Here is a 17595-nt window from a genome sequence, read left to right as displayed (position 1 = left end):
GTCCATTTATACCCGCCTACCTCCAGGTCCCATCAGGCCTACTAAAAAAAAATTTAAAAAAAATATGGAGGACTACATCCTCTTCCATTTGAACGATTTACTCTCTGCCTCCCATAGAGCAGAGTGGGCTCTGTTCGTGTCCACTGAGCAGACACAGATCTGTCATCTGCCTAGCTCTGCTCCAATCAGCGGGGGATCAGCTCACAGATCCCCTGATGACCTGGACGGAACTGTCTAATGAGAGAGCATAATTATTTGACAATCTCTGAATGTAAATGTGAAAGCAAGTGTATAGTCTACCTCAATACTAAGAAGGAGTTTTCTAGAATGTTGTTAGGCAGGAATAACCATTAATGTTATAGTGGGAAATGACTAAAAGAACCAAAAAGATACCCAAGTGAATCGGTGCATAGCACAGTAAACCCTTCTTAGAACAGAAGGTATTCACACCGAATGTAGCTCTCTTACTAAAATGCTTCATCTCTTCTTGTAAACAAACATGGACAATCCCTAATTTTCCATATACTGTGAACATTATCCAGCTTTCCTAGCAATATTCATAAAATGAAGCACAGGATAAGCAATATTGTTTTGAAGTTATACCATGCTGGCACTAGTCTCATTAAGAGCACTCATCAATATTTATGTCACCATGGAGATAACAAGTGCCCAATCACCTCTACAGCTTATTCTTATAACTCATCCTGAAAGGATGCATTAGAATCCAACATAATGAATATTATGTCTGCATGATTATACTATTATTTATAGTCCAATAGGTCATTACATCATTAGTACAAATACAAGAAGAATTCTTGGAGGAAAATGTCTGGTAAATCATAGAGGCTTTTTTCAAGCACAATAGATCAAATTCTGCACTGAGTAGATGAGTGATAACAAAGAAAATGTAGCTATTTGAAAATACATTTCCAGGGTAATAAGGAAATGTTGCAACATTTAGGCTTAATAATTTGGTAAAGTAAACCTGCAATATAGTGACTGCTAAAAGAACAAGATAATACGGTAATTAAAAAAAAAAAATTCAGTGCTACATGGATCTAACTACAAGGTTACGTGTTAAAGAAAGCCACTGTTGAAAAACATAAGGTGCTGCCAATGCTGACCTCTTCTGAAAATGCTAGTTGCCTGGCTGTAATGCTGGCCCTTTCCAAGTAAATAGATACCAAACATGTCATGCTTTAAAATTGTGCACGCCTGCACAATGGCGACAAATGATGTAAATTTTACTATTCATAGGCAATACTTTAAAAGCCTTTACAGGTTACCACTTTAGATTTACAGAGGAATAATTGTAGAAATCCATCCAAGTTGACCCAGAGGTTGCCAACATCCTGATATCAGAGAACATGTAAAGAGAGTACCCCCCAGTAAAAGTACTATGGGACTTTAAGGGCAACTAATCAATAACAAGATATAGAAAAATAGAAATGCATTGTTGATATAAAAGAATGGTGGTGCATACATCACCATAAATCAAAAAACATAAAACCAGAGAGCATATGATCATGTAAATACAGTTCCTTCAGTACAGAGCCCAAAGTGTTTCAGGACCGGTATAGAGTCCTTTCTTCAGGGGCATTTCATGCGAAGTATTACTGCTATGCAACATTTGATCGAAGGTAAGTCTGCACTATGAGTACCACCTGATATGGAGCCAAAGATGAAAAGGGGCTTGGATGTTACAGGGAAACTTTGAGGGATATGAGACCTGGAAAAGTAATCATCTTAGTTGGAATGTTTAGGGGCATCAGGTGAGTTTGAATAAGTGGAAAGCCATTTTTCCGAAACTGCAGATTTGAATAGTACTGCTGATTTTACTGGTAGTTTTATCGGACGCCACAAAGAACAAAAATGTTTCTTTCGTAAACTGGATAGATATCTAGCCAGGTCCAATACGGACAAACGTTTATCCTGTGATGTGGGTGGAAGTAGCCGTTCATGAGTAGCCTTCATTTTCTCCAGAAATACTTGGGGACTACATAATCCTGGCACCTAATTTCTACTTCAGCATTTTTTTATTTACTTCTGAAGTAGGAATTCAAAAAACTTGTTTACAGGCTCAACTATTAGAGATTAATGTTAATAACCATCAGTAAACTGGAGACCATGTTAAAAATATTTTACTGAATTCCATTGAGAAAATTGTGTTCAAGTTTCAGACAACAAATTCTAAGATTTTTACGTAATGGTTGCAAAGGAGGGATCTTGGCATTTTTGCACATTAATTAGTGTATTTTTTTTTTAGCTGTGATGCAGAACACAGCTTTAACCAGATGTAGATATATTTTTACAATTTCAATAAGCGTTTGTTTTTCCTGTGATTGTGTTTTAATAAAAGCCAATATAATAATTCCATCTGTTAGGCAATTTCCTCTTTGCGAGTAATTCTGTGCCAACTGCATGGCCTTTAAAATAAGACTGAATGCAGTGTATTATATTAAACACATAATTGGAGATTTACAGATTGCAGCCTGAGTTTTGCTGCTCCATGAAAATATTCTAAAGAATAAATATTTTTTTGGTCCATCTGCAAACCTGAAAAGTGCTTCATAAGAAAACTAAAGAGCTTGTTTTTTCCCAGCTATGCAAAAATGTGCGATATAGCACTGAACTGAGCTAAATAATCAAGATCAAGAGATGATTACTAGATGACATTATTTCTAAAACTACCGAATGTATTATTTTACCTATTTAAAATGGAACTGCACCTGGGGGGATGTTTTGTGCTCATCCATCTGCGGCACTTAGTTGTTTGGAACCTGGCAAGGATCTACAGCACATGTGTGCTAGTTTCTGTCAACAGACTTGGTGGGTACCAGCAGCTTGCTTGCGCATGCATAGAAACAACCCATGTGCATGCAGATGTGCCACAGGACTCTGTCACATCCTTAAGACCTGTGGCACATCTGCGCATGCATAAAATCTCGAAGTGTGATTGCACTGTGCAGCAAATCAGAAGGCAACGGGGGAGCTGAATTTATTCTAGCCTAGGTCAGAAAGCAGCAAGTGCTGCAGTACAGCACAAAAAGGTAGTAAACCTTTTCGAATAAAAAGGGAACACCCAATTGTTCAGAAGGGAGAGGGAAGAACTAAGACAAGCAAAAAAATGTGTTAAAGTTGGATGAAGTTCCACTTTAAGTGGTTTTAAGCTTTTGTGTATGGTTTTGGAGGCTTTGGTAAGGTACAATTTGAGGTAACAAACTTCTACCTAAAAGGTATTCTGGTAAGCATCAAATGTTGGCCCTCATTTTCCTGTGGATGAGTCAAGATAACTAAACTTAGAAGTCTTGTTAACTTGGAAAACAATCCATAGCTTACCGCCCACCTAAGTACCTAAGCAGTTTTGGACATCTCCAAAGCACATGCATCGCATCACCTGGATTCTGCCCACATTTGCCACAATGAATTCTTATGGGCCAGCTGAGTAAAGTGGTTTGGTTGTTTCAGATAGCAAATGTAGCTCTGTTCTGCAACTACCCAATGCTTATGCCATCAGTTTGTCAAGTTCTTGAGATCATTCATTGACAGGTGCATTTATCCTGCACTTGACCTCCTTCAAGAAGGTTTATCATTTCTATAGACTTACATGGGGATGCAAAAACAGCTTTAAGCAAACAAAGGCCTGCTGATATAGGCACTTAGTCGGATTTAAAAGAAAAAAAAAAAAAAGTATTTTATGCATTTGCCATGGTGACCTAGTAGCTTGATGGTAGCTAGTGGCCTCAGTCTGCACACACTGACAGCTTTCTGTGAGGTCTATATTTTTCAGTAAAATAAAGTTCCTGTTGCACTAGCTTTGCACTTCCACTTTAAATTTTTAATGTTTCCAAAACTGGGACTGTTACCTGATGTCCAAAAGCCCCAAAACCACAGATGTAGCAAAATGTTTCTTTACAGGAAACGGTGGCACCTGCTTATTTAGACCAGTCTTTTTCAACCAGGATGCCCAGGCACCTGGGGTACTTACACATGTCTTCAGGGGTGCCTTGGCAAAATGCCTAAAAATTTCCCTAGAATTGTATACAAGCCAGTAGGTGGATCAAGCCTGCCCTTTAATAACACAAAGCCACAGGTTTTCATTTTGCACCATTACAACCTTCCAGTTGCTGGGCACCTGTACAGCATCCTTTTTTACCCCTTTCCTGCCTCTCTCCATCAGCACTTCGGTCATATTAGCTGAGTGAGGGAGAAGAGAAACATTGGCATACTAGTTAGTGCCAGTGTGCTTTGGAAGAATAAATTAACTCTACTATTGGGTGTGTGGATGTTGCTGGGTTATGTAATCTTTTAAATTGTTTTTTCACATTTTGGAATGGGGTACCCCAAGAGTGTGCATAATTTTAAAAGGTGATTTGACTGTAAAAAGGTTGAGAAAAACTGCTTTAGACCATAAGCTTGATGATCTGTCTAAGACACTTAAAAATGGTGAAATGAAAAGCTGGCTCCCCTTTATCGACACTATCAGGATGACAAAGAGAATGTTAGTCTTTCCAATGAAGCAGTGTCTGCAAGGTAGACACGCACAGCTTGAACTACATCCAGACAATGAAGGAAGATCTCCTTCTGACCTACTTGTGCCAAAAAAACAGATAGAATCACAATGTCTTGGTTAAGAGGAAAGACCAAAACCACCCAAGCAAATAAGAAGGTTCTAGGTTGGAAGCTGGCAACCTGTTGAATGCAATCTACCCGTCGATCACTCTCAAAATGGAGGATACAGTAAAAAAAGCAGAGATCTGCAAAGCCAGGTTCTTAGCTAGGGCGGGCAGCGTTAAAGCCGGCCATAGATGGATCAAATCTCGGCTGGTTAAGCAGGGAGTGGCCGAGGTTCGATCCATCTATGGGCAGGCTGAACATCAATTGATCGACTTAGATACAACCAGCATGTCAGATTTTTAGCATGCGATTATTGCCAGTGGCTAAAGCCGCTAGCAGAAATCACTGTGTTCTCCTGGCAGGGAAAGCTCCCTGTGCACTCCTGCTGAGAGAACACAATGGGGTTGATTTACTAAAACTGGAGAGTGCAAAATCTGGTGCAGCTGTGCATGGTAGCCAATCAGCTTCTAACTTCAGCTTATTTAAGCTTTGACAAAAAAAATGGAAGCTGATTGGTTTCTATGCAAAGCTACACCAGATTTTGCACTCTCAAGTTTTAGTAAATCAACCCCAATAGCTCCACAGGAGGGATTCCCCCATTAACACTGCCTGTGTTGATGGGGAATCAAGCGATTTTCTTTCTTGCAAGGGCCTGCTTAAGCATCACTTTCAGGACCTCCCTGCTCCTCTTCTTTCAGTCTACGACATTGCCTGACCACTCTTCTGGCTAACAGTCTTGGTCAACTGTTACATACACTGAGAAAAATTATAAACGCAACACTTTTGTGTTTGCTACCATTTATCATGAGCTGAACTCAAAGATCTAAAACTTTTTCTATGTACACAAAAGGCCTATTTCTCTCAAATATTGTTCACAAATCTGTCTAAATCTGTGTTAGTGAGCACTTCTCCTTTGCCGGGATAATCCATCCATCTCACAGGTGTGGCATATCAAGATGCTGATTAGACAGCATGATTATTGCACAGGTGTGCCTTAGGCTGGCCACAATAAAAGGCCACTCTACAGTAAAATGTGCAGTTTTATTACACAGCACAATGCCGCGGATGTCGCAAGTTTTGATGGAGTGTGCAATTCGCATGCTGACTGCAAGAATGTCCACCAGAGCTGTTGCCCCTGAATTGAATGTTAATTTCTCTACCATAAGCCATCGCCAAAGGCGTTTCAGATAATTTGGCAGTACATCCAACTGGCCTCACAACCGCAGACCACGTTTAACCACACCAGCCCAGGACCTCCACATCCAGCATCTTCACCTCCAAGATCGTCTGAGACCAGCCACCCAGACTGCTGCAACGATCGGTTTGCATAACAAAGCATAGCATCCTCGTCGTCCTCATCGGGGTCTTGACCTGACTGCTGTTCGTTGTCGTAACCGACTTGAGTGGGCAAATGCTCACATTCAATGGCGTCTGGCACTTTGAAGAGGTGTTCTCTTCATGGATGAATCCCAGTTTTCACTGTACAGGGCAGATGGCAGAAATCATGTATGGCGTCGTGTGGGTGAGCGGTTTGCTGATGTCAACATTGTGGATCGAGTGGCCCATGGTGGTGGGGGGGGTTATGGTATGGGCATGTGTATGCTATGGACTTCGAACACAAGTGCATTTTATTGATGGCATTTTGAATGCATAGAGATACCGTGATGAGATCCTGAGGCCCATTGTTGTGCCATTCATCCACGACTATCAATTCATGTTTCAGCATGATAATGCACGGCCCCATGTTGCAAGGATCTGTACACAATTTCTGGAAGCTGAAAACATCCAAGTTCTTGCATGGCCAGCATACTCACCGGACATGTCACCCATTGAGCATGTTTGGGATGCTCTGGATCGGCGTATACGACAGCGTGTTCCAGTTCCTGCCAATATCCAGCAATTTTGCACAGCCATTGAAGAGGAATGGACCAACATTCCACAGGCCACAATTAACAACCTGATTAACTCTATGCGAAGGAGATGTGCTGCACTGCGTGAGGCCAATGGTGGTCACACCAGATACTGACTGGTTTTTGGACCCCCCCCCAATACGGTAAAACTGCACATTTTAGAGTGGCCTTTTATTGTGGCCAGCCTAAGGCACACTTGTGAAATAATCATGCTGTCTAATCAACATTTTGATATGCCACACATGTGAGGTGGACGGATTATCTTGGCAAAAGAGAAGTGCTCACTAACACAGATCTGTGAACAATATTTGAGAGAAATAGGCCTTTTGTGTACATAGAAAAAGTCATAGATCTTTGAGTTCAGCTCATGATAAATAGGGGCAAACAGGTGTTGCGTTTATAATTTTGCTCAGTGTAGTTAGTCAGGTTGAAAAAAAGACACAAGTCCATCTAGTTTAACCCAAAAAAAAAGAAGAAAATCATACAATCCACACAATCCTTCACCCAAAGCATGCTCCAATTTGCTACAGCAGGGGAAAAAATTCCTTCCTGATCCCCCAAGAGGCAATCGAATTTTACCTAGATCAGCTTTACCTATAAATGTCAGTACCCAGTTATATTATGTACATTTAGGAAAGAATCCTGGCCTTTTTTAACCACTTACCCACCGGGCGAATTCCAGCACTCCTCTCCTAAAATCATAATTTTTGTTGGTAGAAAATTACTCAGAACCCCCTACACATTATATATATACTTTTTTAGCAGAGACTGTATGGAATAAAATGGCGGTCATTTCAAATTTTTTTTTGTCACACAGTATTTGCGCAGCAATTTTTCAAACGCAATTCGGAAAAAAAAACTTTCATGAATAAATAAAAAAAAAAACAGTAAAGTTAGCCCACAATTTTTTTGTATAATGTGAAAGATGATGTTACGCTGAGTAAATAGATACCTCACATGTCACGCTTTAAAATTGCGCACACTTGTGGTATGGCGCCAAACTTCAGTACTTAAAAATCTCCATAGGTGACGCTTTAAAATTTTTTACTGGTTACATTTTTAGAGTAACAGAGGTCTAGTGCTAGAATTGTTGCTCTCACTCTAACGTTCGCGGCGATACCTTACATGTGGTTTAAATTTAGTTTACATAGGCGGGTGCGACCTACCTATTCGTTCGCTTCTGCGTGCGAAATCGTGGGGACGAGAGCATTTTCATTTATTTATTTTTTTTACACTTTCCCTTTAAAAAAATGTTTTGATCACTCATCTGCTCTCTATAGTGGGGAGTCCATTCATGAGAGTTCAAATGCAGCATGAGGTGTGTTGATCGTTACAAATAGGCTGACTCTGGATGGCTGCCGGCTCATAACAAGCTAGAAGGGGCTCTGTAGACAGTAAAACACAAAAGAGAACAGCGCCATCTAAGTGCACCATGGTTGAAACATTTTAATATAGGACAGATAAGTTTACACTCACAAGATCGTAGAGATCACAGTGCATGTAGAGAGGTATAAGAAGCTCATCCACTCCTGGAGGAAGGTGGTGGCTAGCAGATGGAGAGGTAGCTGTTGTTCCCGTCTGCGCTGGTGGCTCCCAGCGCTTCCTGGTTCTCAGAATCGGCTAATAGGTAGACAGGTCACTTCTGGATGGTGAGAGAGTGGGGAGGAGCGCGCGTTCAGAGCATGCATGCTCCTTCATCAGGCATTAGCGGTGGCCATGTTTGAAGAGGTTTTTATAGTCCTTTTAGCCAGGAGATGTTCATGCGGTGTCATAGCAACCGCTTGCAGGACAAACTTCTAATTACAAAGTGAGCGCTGGTGTGTCAGGCTGGATTGGACAGGTCAAGTTAATGTGAACAAAAATTAGTTTTTTACATTGCAATGGAGATAATACAGGGGTGGAAAAAAGAGGGTTTTTTTTTTAAATAAAAAACTTTTTTATGTCAAGAGAGAATTAAAATGATCCTGTAATCTAGAAACAGCTGAGATGGGAGGTAGGTGAACTGGAGTGAAAACATGGTATATATCTATATGTATAAAAAAAATGTATAAGAAGTTTAAAAAGTTTAAAAATAAAAATAACAATCAAAATAAAAATTGAATTAAAAATGAAATGAGGAAAGGATAATAAAATGGGAAAATGTAGACGATGACGTAGAAAAGTGATAGAAAGAATATATATATATATATATGTGTAAAAAGATTTTTTTCTAATGAAATAATAGTAAAATGATAAGAGAAATTAATAAAAGGAAAAAAGAAGAAAAAAAAAGGAAAACGTACTTACTATTGATGGATGTCTAAGAGCGGGAAGACCGTAATGGTCATGGGCCTAAAATGATTAATGACGAATCAAAACATATGTTAGGCAAAGAACAAATCAGGATTCCAAAAAAGGGAACAATAAATGTGTATATAACTAAATATTAATGGTCTTTCTAAGAGGGAAGGAAAGAATGCTTATTGAACAGGAATTTAAAGTAAAGGGTTAATTTCCAGCTACTCGTTCAACCCACCTGGCATAAGGACGTCTAGTCTGTAAATCCAGTAAGATTCCCGTGTGCACAGGCGATTGTAGCATTCTGCTGCTGGAAAAGTATTGGGTATAGCTTTGATTACCCAAACTTTCAGATCATGGGAGGAATGTTTATGATGAATAAGGAAATGTTTGGGGACACTATATTTGTCTGACCCTGCGACCACCAGATGCCTGTGTTCCCCAAATCTTTTTCGTAGTATACGGATCGTTCGGCCTACATATAATAGGCCACACAGACAGGACAGGCAGTATATCACAAACTCGGATGAGCAAGCGTAAAAATCAGATAAGGGATATGTTTTTCCTTTAGGGTGGAATTCTTTTTGTCTGTGGGTGACATGTGAGGAAGTCAGGCATAGGGACTTACGGCATTGGTACATGCCTCGGATACTGAAAAACTTAAGACTAGCACCAGTGGTGGATGGATTTGATTTCATTTTGTTGGAGGCAATTCTGGTTTTTAAGTTCCTGGCACGTCTATATGAGATGAGGGGTCGTGCTGTGATGGTGGACTTGAGGTGTGGGTCTTCTTGTAAAATGGACCAATGTTTTTGGAAGATTCATTCCATATTTTTTGAATTTGGTGTGGAAATTTGTTGTGAATCTCAACGGTTGTGTGGGAGGGTTAGTCTTATTTTGTTTGTCTGTTATGTTGTCTGTAAAACATAAATGCTTCATATATGAGGGTGGATGGGTAACCTTTCTTTAGGAATTTTTGTTTGAGAAGTTGGCCATGTGTGACGTAATCATCATCTCTACTACAATTATGTTTAAGACAGCAGTATTGGCTTTTGGGAAGGTTTTTAATCCAGCGTGGGTGGTGACAGCTTTTGTAGTGGAAGTATGAGTTGCCTGCGGTGGGTTGTTTGTTATTTTGGGATTGTATGGATCCATTATCATGACTAAGGGTGAGGTCAAGAAAAGCTAGGGAGTTCTCGTCACAGACTGAGGTGAACAAGAGACCCATGTCGTTGGCATTGCAATGAGCTACGAATTTGGGGAACGCAGGCGTCTGGTGGACGCAGGGTCAGACAAATATAGTGTCCCCAAACATTTCCTTATTCATCATAAACATTCCTCCCATGACCTGAAAGTTTGAGTAATCGAAGCTATACCCAATACTTTTCCAGCAGCAGAATGCTACAAAAGCCTGTGGGCACGGGAATCTTACTGGATTTACAGACTAGCTGTCCTTACGCCAGGTGGGTTGAACGAGGAGCTGGAAATTAAACCTTTACTTTAACCACTTGCCACCCGCCCTATTACAAAATGACGGCAGCAAAGTGGTTTGATATTCCTGACCGGACATCGTATGACGTGATCAGGATATCGAGCCGCTGCGCGCCCCCGGGGGCACGCATCGCGGCGATCGTTGTTGCGGGGTGTCAGTCTGACACCCTGCAACACCGATCTAGGTAAAGAGTCTCTGACGGAGACTCTTTATCACGTGATCAGCCATGTCCAATCACAGCTGATCACAATGTAAATAGGAAGAGCCGGTGATCGGCTTTTCCTCACTCGCGTCTGACAGACGCGAGTAGAGGAGAGCCGATCGGCTGCTCTCCTGACAGGGGGGTCTGTGCTGATTGTTTATCAGCACAGACCCCCCTGGGATCCTACCCAGGACCACCAGGATGGCCACCACATGGACCACCAGGTATGCCCCCTAGAACACCAGAGAAATACCAATCTGTGCCCAGGCAGCTGCCAATCAGTGCACACTCCAATGCCTACCATTGCCAGTGCCACCAGGGATGCCTATCAGTGCCACGTATCAGTGCCCATCAGTGCCACCCTATCAGTGCCCATCAGTGCCGCCTTTCAGTGCCCAGTGTTGCCTATCAGTGCCCATCAGTGCCACCCATGAGTGCCGCCTATCAATGCCCATCAGTTCTGCATATCAGTGCCACCTACCAGTGCCCATCGTCAGTGCCCGCTCATTGGTGCCACCTCATCGGTGCCGCTGTATCAGTGCCTGTCAGTGCTGCCTTATCAGTGCCCATCAGTGAAAGAGAAAACTTACTTATTTACACATTTTTTTTTAACAGAAACAAAAGCAAAACTTTCATTTTTTTCGGTCTTTTTTTGTTTAGCAAAAAATAAAAACCGCCGAGGTGATCAAATACCACCAAAAGCTCTATTTGTGGGAACAAAATTATAAAAATTTAGTTTGGGTACAGTGTAGCATGACCGCTGAATTGTCATTCAAACTGCGACAGCGCTGAAAGCTGAAAATTGGTCTGGGCAGGAGGGTGTCTAAGTGCCCTGTATTGAAGTGGTTAAATTCCTGTTCAATAAGTATTCTTTCCTTCCCTCTTAGAAAGACAAGTAATATTTAGATATATACACATTTTTTGCTCTCTTTTTTGAAATCCTGATTTGTTCTTTGGCAAACATATTTTATGATTTGTCATGAATCATTTTAGGTCCATGACCCTTACGGTCTTCCCCCTCTTAGACATCCATCGATAGTAAGTAGGTTTTTCATCAGACCCCCCCCCCCCCCTTCCCCCCAAACACTCGTTCCCTTCATACCAAGCATGTCTCTTGCTATCGTACCATTCCCCTATCACAGCTCCAGCCTCTCTTCCTCCCCTCCTAACACCCCCCCCCCCCCATTTGTATATTCCTTCTCCTCTCCTTCCCCTTCCCAGAATATATTTGTCATAATCTCTTTCCTAGTTGTATCATTATGTATTTTCCTAAAAATAAAAATGTAATTTAATTTTTACATCCATTTACACTACCCTCTCTTTCTCGCTGTTTTTCGTTTGCATTTTATTTCATTCCTTTTTCTTTCCTCGTTTTTCTTTTTTTTTTGTTTCTCGTATTTTACTATTATTTTATTAGAAAAAAATCTTTTTACACATGTACAGTGGGGCAAAAAAGTATTTAGTCAGCCACCAATTGTGCACGTTCTCCCACTTAAAAAGATGAGAGAGGCCTGTAATTGTCATCATAGGTATACCTCAACTATGAGAGACAAAATGTGGAAACAAATCCAGACAATCACATTGCCTGATTTTTGAAAGAATTTATTTGCAAATTATGGTGGAAAATAAGTATTTGGTCACCTACAAACAAGCAAGATTTCTGGCTCTCGCAGACCTGTATCTTCTTCGTTAAGAGGCTCCCCTGTTCTCCACTCATTATATGTATTAATGGCACCTGTTTGAACTTGTTATCAGTATAAAAGACACCTGTCCACAACCTCAAACAGTCACACTCCAAACTCCACTATGGTGAAGACCAAAGAGCTGTCGAAGGACACCAGAAACAAAATTGTAGACCTGCACCAGGCTGGGAAGACTGAATCTGCAATAGTCAAGCAGCCTGGTGTGAAGAAATCAACTGTGGGAGCAATAGTTTGAAAATGGAAGACATACAAGACCACTGATAATCTCCCTTGATCTGGGGCTCCACGCAAGATCTCACCCCGTGGGGTCAAAATGATCACAAGAACGGTGAGCAAAAATCCCAGAACCACACAGGGGGACCTAGTGAATGACCTGCAGAGAGCTGGGACCAACGTAACAAAGGCTACGATCAGTAACACACTACGCCGCCAGGGACTCAGATCCTGCAGTGCCAGACGTGTCCCCCTGCTTAAGCCAGTACATGTCCAGGCCCATCTGAGGTTTGCTAGAGAGCATTTGGATGATCCAGAAGAGGATTGGGAGAATGTCATATGGTCAGATGAAACCAAAGTAGAACTGTTTGGTAGAAACACAACTCGTCATATTTGGAGGAGAGAGAATGCTGAGTTGCAACCAAAGAACACCATACCTACTGTAAAGCATGGGGTGGCAACATCATGCTTTGGGGCTGTTTCTCTGCAAAGGCATCAGGATGACTGGTCCGTGTATTTAAAGAATGAATGGGGCCATGTATCGTGAGATTTTGAGTGCAAACCTCCTCCCATCAGCAAGGGCATTGAAGATGAAACATGGCTGGGTCTTTCAGCATGAGAATGATCCCAAACACACCGCCCGGGCAACGAAGGAGTGGCTTCGTAATAAGCATTTCAAGGTCCTGGAGTGGCCTAGCCAGTCTCCAGATCTCAACCCCATAGAAAACCTTTGGAGGGAGTTGAAAGTCCGTGCTGCCCAGCGACAGCCCCAAAACATCATTGCTCTAGAGGAGATATGCATGGAGGAATGGGCCAACATACCAGAAACAGTGTGTGACAACCTTGTGAAGACTTACAGAAAACGTTTGACCTCTGTCATTGCCAACAAAGGATATATAACAAAGCACTGAGAGGAACTTTTGATATTGACCAAATACTTATTTTCCACCATAATTTGCAAATAAATTCTTTCAAAAATCAGACAATGTGATTGTCTGGATTTGTTTCCAAATTTTGTCTCTCGTAGTTGAGGTATACCTATGATGACAATTACAGGCCTCTCTCATCTTTTTAAGTGGGAGAATTTGTACAATTGGTGGCTGACTAAATACTTTTTTGCCCCACTGTATGTGTATATATATATATATATTCTATCACTTTTCTACTTCACCGTCTACATCCTCCCATTTATTATCCATTCCTCATTTCATTTTTAATTTTATTTTTAAACTTCTTATACATATAGATATATATAATTTTTTTCACTCCAGTCCACCTACCCCCCATCTCAGCTGTTTCTATATTACTGGATAATTTTAATTCTCTCGTCATAAAAAAAGTTTTTTTTAAATTAACCCCCCCCCCCCTCTTTTTTCACCCCTGTATTATCTCCATTGCAATGTAAAAAGCTCATTTTTGTTCACATGAGCTCGACCTGTCCAATCCAGCCTGACACACTAGCGCCCACTTTGTAATTAGAAGTTTGTCCTGCAAGCGGTTGCCATAGCACCGCATCAACATCTACTGGCTAAATGGACGATAAAAACCTCTTCAAACATGGCCAACGCTATTGCCTGATGAAGGAGCATGCATGCTCCCAACACACACTCCTCCCCACTACCTCACCATCCGGAAGTGACGTGTCCAGCTGCCCCAAGCTGATTATGAGAACCAAGAAGCGCTGGGAGCCACCAGCGCAGACGGGAACAACAGCTACCTCTCCATCTGCTAGCCACCACCTTCCTCCAGGAGTGGATGAACCTCTTTTACCTCCCTACATGCGCTGTGATCTCTACGATCTTGTGAGTGTAAAATTGTCTGTCCTATATTAAAATGTTTCAACCATGCTGCACTTAGATGACGCTGCTCTCTTTTGTGTTTTTTCATTCAGATATCGCCACTGAAAGACCAGGACGTCATATGACGGCCAGCCGTCGGCAAGTGGTTAAAGCAATCTACTGCCAGAACCACCTCTGGAGGGAGTCTAGTTGATATTTTCACAGCTCTTACTGTGAGAAAACCTATCCATATTTGGAGATTAAATCTTTTTTCCTATAGACGTGCCCCTTGTCCTCTGTGATGACCTTAAAGTGAATAACTCAACACTAAGTTCACTATATGGACCACTTATATATTTGCACATGTTGATCATATCCCCCCCCCCCTTAAACTCCAGAGAATAAATTTAGTTCCTCTAATCTTTCCTCATAACCGAGCTCCTCCATGCCTCTTATCAGTTTGGCCCTTCTCTGCACTCTCCAGTTACCAGATATCCTTTTTGAGAACTGGTGCCCAAAGCTGAACTGCATATTTCAGATTAGGTCTTACTAATGATTTGTACAGGGGCAAAATGAGATCTTGCTCTCTGGAGTCCATACCTCTCTTTAGGCTACTTTTACACGGAGGCCACGGGTCCGTTAGCGGTAAAGCGCCGCTGTTTAAGTGGTGCTTTTCGTGTGCTAGCGGGGCACCTTTAACCGCTAAGAAGTTAAGAAGGGGTTAAAAGCACCCGTGTTGCAGCACTTTTTAGGCGCTTCGGAAGTGCTGCCCATTCATTGCAATGGGAAGGGGCGGTGTAGGAGTGCTGTATACAGAAATTCAGAAAGACCCTGTCCCTCACAACCTGGGTTTCAACAGATGTGCCATTAAAGCTAGCGATGGTGGAGCAAAGTGGTAAACCGATCCTTGGGTCAAAAAATTCAAACAACTTAGAAAAGGCCACAGTGCCTTTGCAAGAAGTCTGCTCAGGTTGAAGAACCACATTTGCCTGGGCCAATTTTTGAGAAAAGGTGTAAATCAAGTTGTACTGATTATACAGTGCCACCAGAGCATCCACAGTTTCCACCAGAGGATCTCTGCACTCGGAGATACACCTGTCCAACTTGTTAAACATGGATGCCAGGTGGTCCACATCCGGTGTCCACCTGTGAAACAGGTTCTGGAACACTTCCAGGTGTAGGGCCCATTATCCTGGAATCAAGAGCTGGTGGCTGAGAATGTCTGCCTGCCTATTGTTCACGGCTGAGATGTAAATAGCAGACAAGAACAGAATGTAAAATTCTGTCACATACAGAAATCTTCCTACTTCTCTTGCTGGAAAAAGATTTCTGGTTCTTTCTTGATGGTTGATTTACGTCACTGCTATGGCATTGCCTGGCTTAAACCTGATCAAATGAGCCTCCAGTCAGGCTGTGGAGGCCATTGGAGTACAGTGAACTCAGTGCCATGTTCAAGAAACCAGTTTGAGATGGGTACATTGTAGCCTTAAAGAGATGGACATGGTCAGCAATAATACTCAGGCAGGCCACAACATTTAAATTATGCTCAATTGTTACCAAGGGGCCCAAAAAATATCTCCCACACCATTACATCACCAGCCTGAACTGTGGATACAAGGCAGGATGGATCCATGCTTTCATGTTGTTTATGACAAATTCTGACCCTACCATCTGAATGTCGCAATCGAGACTCATCAGACCAGGCAACATTTTTCCAATCTTCTATTGTCCAATTGTGGTGGGCCTCTATGAACTGTAGCCTCAGTTTCCTTTTTTTAGCAGACAGGAGTGGCACCCAGTGTGGTCTTCTGCTGCTGTACCATCTACTTCAAGGTTTGATGTGTTGTGCGTTCAGAGATGGTATTCTGCATACATTGGCTGTAATGAGTGGTTATTTGAGTTACTGTTGCCTTTCTATCATCTCAAACCAGTTTGCCCAATCTCCACTGAGATCAACAACACTGACGCTCACTGGATAGTTTGTTTTTCGCACCATGCTCTGTAAACTCTAAAGATGGCTGTGCATGAAAATCCCAGTAGATCATCAGTTTTTAAATGCTCAGACCATATAGTCTTTCTTCCCCATTCTAATGCTCGGTTTGAACTTCAGCAAATCATCTTCACCACCTCTAGATGCCTAAATGCACTGAGTTGCAGCCAAGTGATTGGCTGATTAGCAAATTGTGTTACCAAGCAATGGAACAGGTGCCCCTAATAAAGTGGCCAGTGATTGTACATCTATATGAAAGAAGGATGGTCGAAAATGCATTTACAGGGGGTCCCCGACTTACGAACATCCGAGTTACGAACAACCCCTACTTACGAACGGGGCCCGAATGACGTCACGCTGGCCGAATCTTCCTCTCCTGAGCCTTTCCTCCGTTCCTGGCTTGGCTGCGGGTCCCCTTCGCCCTCCTGCCTGCCCATCCACAGGCCTGGTATGGTCCGGTGGCCTGCCAGGCCGCTAAAACTGCCCGTCGGGGCCGAGGCCTTGTGCGGCCTACGAAGCCTCCAGGATGCCCGGTCTTTCCTACGCCGCTGCCCCGCGAGGGTGCACCGCGGCCGGCCTGTCTGGCCTCTGATGGCTGCTTTCACCATCCATCTCCCTGCTGTGCCATACAGTGTACCTCTCTCTGCTGTCTCCTATCGCTGCCACCATGAAAATAGTGAGAGGGGAGAGCTGGGCTCAGCTGCGCTCCTGGACTCCTGTTTTGGAGGTGACAGGGTCAATAAAGAGAACCTGTCACCTCCAATTGCTATCACACAGGGAATTGTTTCCTCCTGTGTGATAGCAATAAAGTTAAGTGAAAAAAAAATTTAAAAAAATAAAAATAAGAAATACAGTAATAATTAAATTAATAAAATAAAAAAAATAATTAAAAAAAGTAAAGAATAAGAAAAATAATATTAAAAATAAGAAAATTATACAAAAATAAAAAAAAAGTAAACGACAAGCTACAAATAAATACAAATAAAAAAAAGTGATTAAAAAGTAAAAAAATAAAAGAAACAAAACATATTTGAACTAACCATGCCGCCCCTGCCATCCGGTTGCCTCTCTCTGTTGATTTGGGTTTACATCCTGTCTCTGAGACTAGATTTGCACTTAAAAAAGGTACTGTTCCGACTTACAAACAAATTCGACTTAAGAACAAACCTACAGTCCCTATCCTGTTCGTAACCCGGGGACCCCCTGTACCTGAAAAATCCAATGACCTAACACATCAAAGTATAAATACCATGGGGCAGATCGCTTCTGCAAAGAGAAAGGAGAAAGATGATTGGACAGATACCACAATCTCCACATAACCTGCTAATCCACGTTCTGAAAAATTCTACCACTTGGACAGGGTTGAAGAAAACCAAGTTGCTGGGTGCAAAAAGAAAGACTTCACAAACCCTA

Source organism: Aquarana catesbeiana, linkage group LG03 (genome assembly GCF_042186555.1).
Source record: "Aquarana catesbeiana isolate 2022-GZ linkage group LG03, ASM4218655v1, whole genome shotgun sequence".
Classification (NCBI taxonomy): Eukaryota; Metazoa; Chordata; class Amphibia; order Anura; family Ranidae; genus Aquarana; species Aquarana catesbeiana.
The sequence above is the reverse complement of the archived record's forward strand: the minus strand, read 5'-3'. Positions refer to the sequence as shown.